The following is a 9,220-nucleotide window of genomic DNA, read 5'->3' on the forward strand; positions in this document are numbered from 1 at the left end:
CAAACTTAACCTGTTTATCCCCATTAAAGACAGATGACTTAGCATTTTAATGCCACTATTTGTCAGCCCATTTGCCTTCCTTAGCACAAGCAGCAAGATTCCTGCTCTAAAGATTTGTAATTGAGATTCTTAAGTCACTCTCTCAAATACTTTTTATACAAGCACGTGGATATATGTGCATATTATTAACAGAATGCATTTTTGAATGAAAGATACTTCAGAACTGGGAACTAATTTTTCAGTCTGTAGGAATGTTTCAATTAGCCTGGCTTTACCCAAAGCTGAATTTTTTTCTAATTTATGCTTTTGATTCTGGAGAAATAATAACTTTCTCAACACAAGAGCCTACTCTGATTTCTAATTTAAAAAAAAAAGTCATGTTGGTCATGGTCAGGTAGCTTAGTGGGTTAGAGCATCATTCCAATAGGCCAGGATTGCAAATTCCATCTTCAGCCTCGACATATACAAGAAGCAACCAATGAACACATAAGTAAATGGAACAACAAATCAATCTCTCTCTCTCTCTCAAAACTCAAATAACTGTTTTAAAACTTAAAACTCATGTTGGCCAAATCTGTTTTTTACCTAAAAAAACAAATAAGCTTTAAAACGTTAAGCCATCTTTCTTCATCTTCCTTGTTATCTCTACCTTTTCTCTTCAGCCAGTTCTCTCTGCAGACCTCACTCACCTCCACCCAGCTCTAACTGCCGGTTACAACTGCCAGTTGGCCCCGGGGGATTCAGATCTCAGGCTAGAATGTGGTAACTCCTACCACTGCTCCTGTTTGACTTCCCAGGTACAGATTTGCCTACTCTCACTTGTCTTAATACCCTCTGATGGATGGCTTGGGGTGATGTTTGACTATTTCAGCACATGTTCGTTCATCAGCTCCCCTTGAGAATATAGTATGGTATAGTCAAATCCATTGCCTCCTTAGTTGTTCAGTGCGTTAAATGTGAGGCTAACAATGCATTAAATTGTTCCTTACAGGGGTCAATAAGTGTTACGTGTGCTTTTCATTATAGCACACAATATTGTTGGAAAACAATCCACATTTGTTAATGGTTTTGTAAGCAGTGAGGATAATCAAATTAAAACAGATAATATTGATATAATAAGGACTTGCAAAGCATAGCTCAGGAAAAGTGATCATTTAAGAGATTATGTTTTAATGAAGTAAACATTTCTTTTTATGTCTAAGTAGCCTTTAAGGACTACTACTGGGTTGGCCAAAAAGTTCTTTTGGTTTTTTCCCCATTAAGTAGCCCTTAGATGTCTTGAACTTTATTAAAAATAATTTTGTTAGACTGTATCGTGACAGTTGTCATATCTACATATGTTAAAAAAACTTATCAAACCTGGCTGGTGTAGCTCAGTGGATTGAGTGCGGGCCTGTGAACCAGAGGATCGCAGTTTGATTCCCAGTCAGGGCACATGCCTGGGTTGCAGGCCAGTCCCGAGCAGGGAACACACAATCTTTTTTTTAAAGATTTTATTTATTTATCGTTAGAGGGGAAGGGAAGGAGAGAGGGAGAGAAATGTCAATGTATGGTTGCCTCTCATGAGTCCCCTGCTGGGAACTGGCCTGCAACCCAGGCATGTGCCCCCACAGGGAATCGAACTGCGATCCTCTGCTTCGCAGGCCCGCACTCAATCCACTGAGCTACGCCAGCCAGTGCGAATAAATAAAATCTTTAAAAAAAACTTATCAATATTGGTGAATGTTTGTGTAGCCATTAAAATATTGAAGATGGAAGAAAATATACAACATTTTTTGCATATTATACTTTGTTATCTCAAGAAAGGTAAAAATGCAACTGTAAGACAAAAAGAGATTTGTGCAGTGGATGGAGAGGGTAGTGTGACTGATTGAACATGTCCAAAGTGGTTTGGGAAGTTTCCTGCTGGAGATTTCTCCCCAGATGATGCTCCACAGTCAGGTAGACCAGTTGAAGTTGATAGCAATCAAATGGAAACATTAATTGAAAACAATCAACGATATACCATGTGGGAGATAGCCAACATACTTAAAATATCCAATCAATAAAGTTATTGGTGAAAATGTGTCTTTTATTTTACAGAAAAAACTAAATGGACTTTTTGGCCAACTCAATAATACACTATTGCCATTTATCCTTCTAACATTTATATAAGGTAGATCAAGGGCAGATTTTATTATGTTTTAGGTATGGATTATGTAAATTATGTGAACTATGCAACAAGTTTGATGATCTAAGAGTCTCACTGAGTTTTTGCTTGGGGTCTTCAACTATCAGAAACTATTCTAGGGCACTTAAATGTTGTGTCTTTTCATACACAAAACCTTGACTATAATAAGCCTTATTTGTGAAAGAAGCCTTCAGGCCTGTTCCCATTTATCTCAGCCCTTCCACAGGCCACCTAATCTTGAAAGACTTGATAGTCCACTGCAGTCGGTCAGCCCTGTGGCAATGATACCAATTTCAAGACTTTCCCAAGAGAAAATGCTGCTCACTGACCCCATCCTCCCTAGATAAGAGCGGAGTTCTTAACCAGCACATTTAAAATTATAGTTCTGTGGAGCAGTTAACCAAAACGTGGTGCTTCCTAGTTGCTTTTTTTTTTTAAGATTTTACTTATTTATCTTCAGAGGGGAAGGAGAGAGGGCGAGAAACATCAATGTATGGTTGCCTTTCGTGTGTCCCCTGCTGGGAGTTGGCCTGCAGGGAACCGGCCTGCAACCCAGGCATGTGCCCTGGCTGGGAATTGAACCGTGATCCTCTGGTTCACGGGCCCGCGCTCAATGCCCTAGTTGCTTTTTTAAAACTCCTTTCTACTGGAAGGGAACTGAGTAGCCCCATTTTCTTCAATATTCCTGTTTTACTTTCTTTACAGAGGCACAAAAGGCTGCTTTTATCAATATTCTTAATGAATTTCAACAACTGAAAAGGTCACTTCACAGAAATGCTATAAATAGGAAGAATCCTAAGGGACTGCCCAACAGAAAGCCAAGGCTCAGTATACATTCAGATCACTGATTAATGGCCTCTCTTGGGTCAGTGGCATAGACAGGAAATGACCTGGATGACCACGAGTACTGCCTGTTGTTTGCTGGCCACACTGTGCTTATTTAAACCAGCTTTGTTCAGATTACTGCAGCACAAAAGGGTGATGACCCTTCTCCAGTGAGTCAAGGGGCCCTGTCTCTTTAAAAGAGCAAAAGGAGGTAAAGCAGACTGGGCCCATGCTGGTCTTTTGTGTAGCAACAAGAGTGTTTGGGTATTCCTGTTTTGATGACTCAGTGGTGAGTCAGTTTTAAAGTTCTGTAAAAGGCCTTGTTCAGCTCAGACATGACTGAGAGATGAGCTCACCCTGTGGCTTGCCCAATAGTGTGTGATATGATCCAACAACTGGTGATTTAAATGTATACATGGAAAAAAACCTAGTTCCTGAATGAGGATGAACTGTTTCCTGAATGCAGAAATCAACTTTACTTGGCAGTCATCTACTGAGTGCCTGCTATGTTCAAGCACCACCTTATGCAGGTCGGAATATGAGAAATGTCATAAGTACTATAAAGAGCGGGGTGATTTCGAGGGAGCTAGGGGAGGCATAGTGCCAGTGAACAAGCAGGCACAGAGCCAGATGCTTTACATATTTATCTAATCTTTACAGAACCCTTCAAGAGAGGTATTTTTATGTTCACATTTTACAGATGAAGAAAATGAAACCCAGATAGGCCTGCATCACACAGTCATGGAGCTAGTATTTCTCGGACTCTGTTTCTGAGACTGGATTACTACTGGCTTAAAGACTAGCTCTTTCTACTGTCAAGAATGGAGTAAGGTCAGGGAACTGAGGGAGATGTGATGAAGGCAGGGTCACTGCAGGCCCGTAGTGGGCTAGACCCATTATGCAGTGCGATGCTCAAGTCGTCTAGACAGAAGGGGCATGGCTTGTATGGTGTGAATGAAGGAAGTGGGATCCCCAAAGAGGCAGACTTGCACCTTTACTTTTTTGTTTTACCATAAAACCTACACACATTTTAAATTCTAAAATCAAGAGGAAGGTCACCAAGACTGATACTATCCTGTGTTGCAAAAGGCCTGGGAAATACATTCCTATGTACTGTGGGGATGGGTGTAAATGGGTACTATTTTTTTAAATATTTTATTTATTTCTTTTTAGACAGAGGGGAAGGGTGGGAGAAAGAGAGGGAGAGAAAACATCCATGTGTGGTTGCCTCTCACCTGTCCTCCACTGGGGACCTGGCCTGCAACGCGGCATGTGCCCTGAGTGGGAATCGAACTGGTGACCCTTTAGTTCACAGGTCAGCACTCAATCCACTGAGCTACACCAGCCAGGTGTATTTTTAGAAGATTGTTTTGATGCTTTCTGTTACAACTTAAGTATTGATACTCTTTGACCTAGCAAGTCCACTGAAACATTTGCACAGATTTGCAAAGATGAGTAAAAGAATGCTTATTGCTATATTTATTAATTCAGTAAATATTTTATGAGATTCTCCTGGGTCTGGCACCCCTCTTTACATTAGGAACACAGCAGTGAAACAAAATTTTTACTTTTTTTAAAATAAATGATCTTTATTTTATTTATCTTATTTTATTTATTTATTTATTTATTTTTCCCCCACTGCCTGCCTGCAGCGCCCCCTCAGCCCGCCCTGACTCCCCGGGCTCCCTGCCCCCTGATTCCCAAAGTTCAATAACTTCCCACTTCCGGGGCCTTAGAGCATAGGGTGTGCCTAGCAACCCCCCAAAATGGCCACGAGGGCGTCTGTTTCTTTTTCTTAAAATATACTTTATTGATTATATCATTATAGTTGTTCTATTCCCCCCCTTCATTCCCCTCCACCCACACACTCCCTCCCCCACTATTCTCCCCCCTTAGTTTATAACCACGTGTCTCAAGTTCTTTACATTCTATATTTCCCCCACTATTCTCGCCCTCCCCCCTATCTATTTTCTACCTACCATCTATGCTATCTTCTGTACCTTCTCCCCCCTTCTCCTCCTCCCACCCCCCTGTTTCTAACCCTCCATGTGTTCTTCATTTCTATGGTTCCACTCCTGATCTAGCTGTCCTCTTGGTTTGCTTTTGTTTTAGGTGTGGTTGTTAATAACTGTGTGTTTGCTGTCCTTTCACTGTTAATATTGTTCATCATCACTTTCTTATATAAGTCCCTTTAGCATTTCATATAATAAGGGCTTGGTGATGATGAACTCCTTGAACTTGACCTTATCTGAGAAGCACTTTATCTGTCCTTCCATTCTAAATGAAAGTTTTGCTGGATAAAGCAATCTTGGCTGTAGGTCTTTGGATTTCATGACTTGGAATACTTCTTTCCAGCCCCTTCTTGCCTGTAAGGTCTCTTTTGAGAAATCCGCTGACAGTCTGATGGGTACTCCTTTGTAGGTGACTGTCCCCTTATCCCTTGCTGCTTCTAGGATTCTCTCCTTCATTNTTTTCACCAGAGCAGGGCAACTAAGTCGCTGGGTTGTGATGTTGTATGTGGGGGCGGGGTCAAAGAGGGACAATGGCTTCCCTCTGCCACCTGCTGCCTCGACCCCCACCGGCACTGCAGCCACCACTGTCACTGCAGCCACCACCATCACCAGGCCCACACGCCTCACTCTACTGCACGCGAGTGTGCCACCGCTGTCAGCCCTCCACCACTGGGTTCGCCCCCTGGGGCCTGCGTGATCCGTCTCACTGCGCGCGAATGTGTGACCTTGGTCAGTCTGCCCCGCACCCCGACTAGTTCCGGGCTGCCTGTGCTCCTAGGTCTGTCCTGCCCAACCCAGCTCCGCTGCTGACTCCATGTCTCTTACCATCCTGGTTGAACGGTTCGTAGCTGTCGGACTTCCGTATAATTCCGTTTTCTGGTCTCTGGGTGTGTCTTAGTTCTCCAAAACTTTTGTTGCATTGAAACTTGGTTGTGGGAGAAGGCACAGTGTTTCCACCTATGCCTCCATCTTGGCAGAAGTCTATTTATTTATTTTTACTTATTTTTAGAGAGAGGGGAAGGGAGGGAGAAAGAAAGGGAAGGAAACATCAATGTGTGGTTGACCCTCACTGGGGACCTGGCCTGCAACCAAGGCATGTGCTCCTACCAGGAATTGAACCAGCTACCCTTTAGTTTGCAGCCTGTGCTCAATCCACTGAGCTACACTAGCCAGGGAAAAATTTTTACTTTTTTTAAAAATATTTTATTCATTTATCTTTAGAGGGGAAGGGAAGGAGAGAAGGAGAGAAACATCAATGCATGGTTGCCTCTCGTGAGTCCCCCGCTGGGAACCAGCCCGCAACCCAGGCATGTGCCCTGACTGGGAATCAAACTGCAATCGTGTGGTTCGCAGGTCTGGGCTCAATCCACCAAGCCACACCAGCCGGGGCAAATTTTTACTTTTTAAAAAGTTTTTATTGATTGATTTTAGAAAGAGAGAGAGGAGGTGGGAGAGAGAGAATAATACCAATTTTCTTGTTCCACTTATTTATGCGTTCACTGGTTGATTCTTGTATGTACCGTGACCAGGGATTGAACCCACAACCTTGGCATACAGGGACAATGCTCTAACTAACTAACTGAGCTACCTGGCAAGGGCATTTCAGGGCATTCATTTAAGTTTTTACTTAAATGAAATTTTTGAGGTCTCTGGTGAATACAGAAAATACATGAATAAGCAAATGTACAAAAAGATCAAGTAGTAAGGGTGGGGGGCGGAAATGGGAGGGAGGCGGGGAGCATGGGGCGGGGGGCGGGCAGGGTTGGGAATATAAGACAGAAAGCTGTACTGGAACAAGAATTAAATTTAAAAAATTAAAAAAATAATAAAAAAGATCAAGTAGTGATAAATTATTTAAAAAAATAAAAGGGATTAAGAAATGGTAAAGGGTTGGAGCGAAGTGCTACTTTAAAAAGTGTGATCTAGGAAGACCTTTCTGGAGAGGTGCCATGTGAGAGGAACCAGAATGAAGTGAGGGAATCAGCCAAATGGAGAACTGGAAGAAGGGCATTCTAGGCATTGTTTATCATACCAAAAGTCAGAAGCCACACAGATGTCCACTAACTACTAAGTAACCGCAGTTCACAAACTAATGAGACAGAGCTATATGTACAAAATGAAGATATCTAAGATATAATGAAAAAGTTGCAAAACTCTATTGTGATTCTGTTAAAAAACAATAAGCTCTTTCTGTGCCTAGCACAGCAGCCATGGACCCGTGGTCCCAAGAAGCATCTGAAGCATGTAGTAGCTCCAAAGCATTGGATGCTGGATAAACTGACCGCTGTGCTTGCACCTCAGCCGTCTGCCAGTCCCCACAAGCCGAGATAATGTCTCTCTCTCATCATTTTCCTAAGGAGCAGACTTAAATGTGCCCTAACAAGAGATGAGGTAAAGTGTGGGGGCAACTTTCCTCGCAAGTCCCCCTGTGTGCTACGGATGAGAATAAACATGACTGAGACATGATGTGATCTGCTTGGGGAGGAGAGGTGGCCAGTTTCCCAGAGGAAAAGGGCCTTGAGCAGTGGCCAGTTTCTCAGGAGAAAAATGCCTTGAGTCCCTTCCTCCAAGGGCTTTTATTGGGCTGTAATACACAGGAATACAGGGTGGGAAGGATCAAACAGTAGATAACATTTCAAAGAAGTCTGAGGGCTTAGTCTTAGAGTCTGTCAGGAACAGAGTTTTAGGGTTTCCTGCTTGAACCCTTAACATATGAATGAAAGCATTCTTAGCAGAGCAGATTTCACAGGTTTTTCAGGAATTCTTTGTGGTGCCAGATTTTTCCCCAGGACACGCTCTAACAAGGCAAGGAGCTGTACCCCTCCCCAACAGGTATTCAGGCTTAAGGGGATTAGAGCCAGGAAGTGCTTCTCCCAGAAGACATGGGAACTCGAGCTTTGTCAAAGTCAGGGCGGGGGGAGGGGCGAGAGTCCATTGCTCCTTCTTTGTCACAGCCCCCTGCCCAGTCCTTCCATGATGGCCTCTCACGTGATTGAGTCTGGCTTAGGTTGCCCCCTGCTGTGAGGGGTCTTACCTGCCAAGAACTTCTGACCATGCTTTGGGGGCAGGGAGGAAATTGAGGCAGCATTTGCTACCAGAGACAAGCTTTGTCTCCTGCGGCTCGCATTCCAGAGGTCACTCGCTCACCCTTAGCCACAGGGGTAGAGTTACAATTCCTAGAACCAGGCAGAGCGATCATAACAGTAAAGAAGATCTTCATGCAGCGGTTTCATAAGAGCAATGGTGCGGTCCCAATAGATATAACCTACCCTGATGGTTTTAAGGGTGAGATCAGCATTCACAAGATTGGAGACAATTTCTGTATGATCTGTAACACCAAGGGTCACTTTGCTGTCCATCGGATTACACCTGAGGAGGCCACATGCAAGTTGTGCAAAGTAAGGAAGGTCTTTGTGGGCACAAAAGGAATCCCTCATCTGTAACCCGTGATGCCCACACCATCTGCTACCCTGGTCCCCTCATCAAGGTGAATGACACCATTAGATTGATTTGGAGACTGGCAAAAGTACTGGTTTCATCAAGTATGACCCTGGTAAGCTGTATGTGGTGACTGGAGGTGTTGACCTAGGAAGAACTGGCATGGTAACCAATAGAGAGAGACATGCCCCAGTTCATTTGACGTAGTTCATGTGAAAGACGCCAGTGGCAACAGCTTTCCCCCAGCTCTCCAACATTTTTGATACTGGCACAGGCAACAAACCATGGTTCTCCTTTCCCCGTGGAAAGGCTATTGGCCTCAGCATTGCTGAAAAGAGGGACAAGACACTGGTAGCCAAACAGAGCAGTGGATGAGACAGGCTCTAGGTAGCATGATCAGAAGAGTCTTTGTAATTAAAGACAGCATGGCATTACAAAAATAAAAAGGAGAAAAGTAACCTAAAGGAGATATATTTACCACAAGAAGGTATCTAGAGTAATACACAAAATCGTCCAAAAGAACCCCCTCATTCTGCCCTGACTGGTGTGGCTCAGTGGGGTGAGCTCCAGCCCTCAAGCTGAATGCATGGGTTGCAGGCCAGGGACCCAGTGGGGGACACATGAGGGGATGGTTGATGTTTATCTCCCTCCTTCTCCCCTCTCTAAAAAAATAAATAAAATCTTTAAAAAAGAAAACCCTCACTACTAAGGGTTATCTTAAGGATTGAATGAGAGAACGAGTCAAAGTGCCAAGGTGCTGACTGAAGAGACAGCC

General features: G+C 43.5%; 1 pseudogene; it reads left to right on the forward strand.

Moving 5' to 3' along the window:
- The window catches only part of LOC118989802 (40S ribosomal protein S4, X isoform-like), a 12,370-nt pseudogene extending 3,415 nt beyond the window's left edge, over positions 1-8,955 (forward strand).
- Positions 8,956-9,220: the final 265 nt, after the last annotated feature.

Source organism: Sturnira hondurensis, unplaced genomic scaffold (assembly GCF_014824575.4).
Source record: "Sturnira hondurensis isolate 20B ecotype Veracruz unplaced genomic scaffold, ASM1482457v3 Scaffold0006505, whole genome shotgun sequence".
NCBI classification, from domain to species: domain Eukaryota; kingdom Metazoa; phylum Chordata; class Mammalia; order Chiroptera; family Phyllostomidae; genus Sturnira; species Sturnira hondurensis.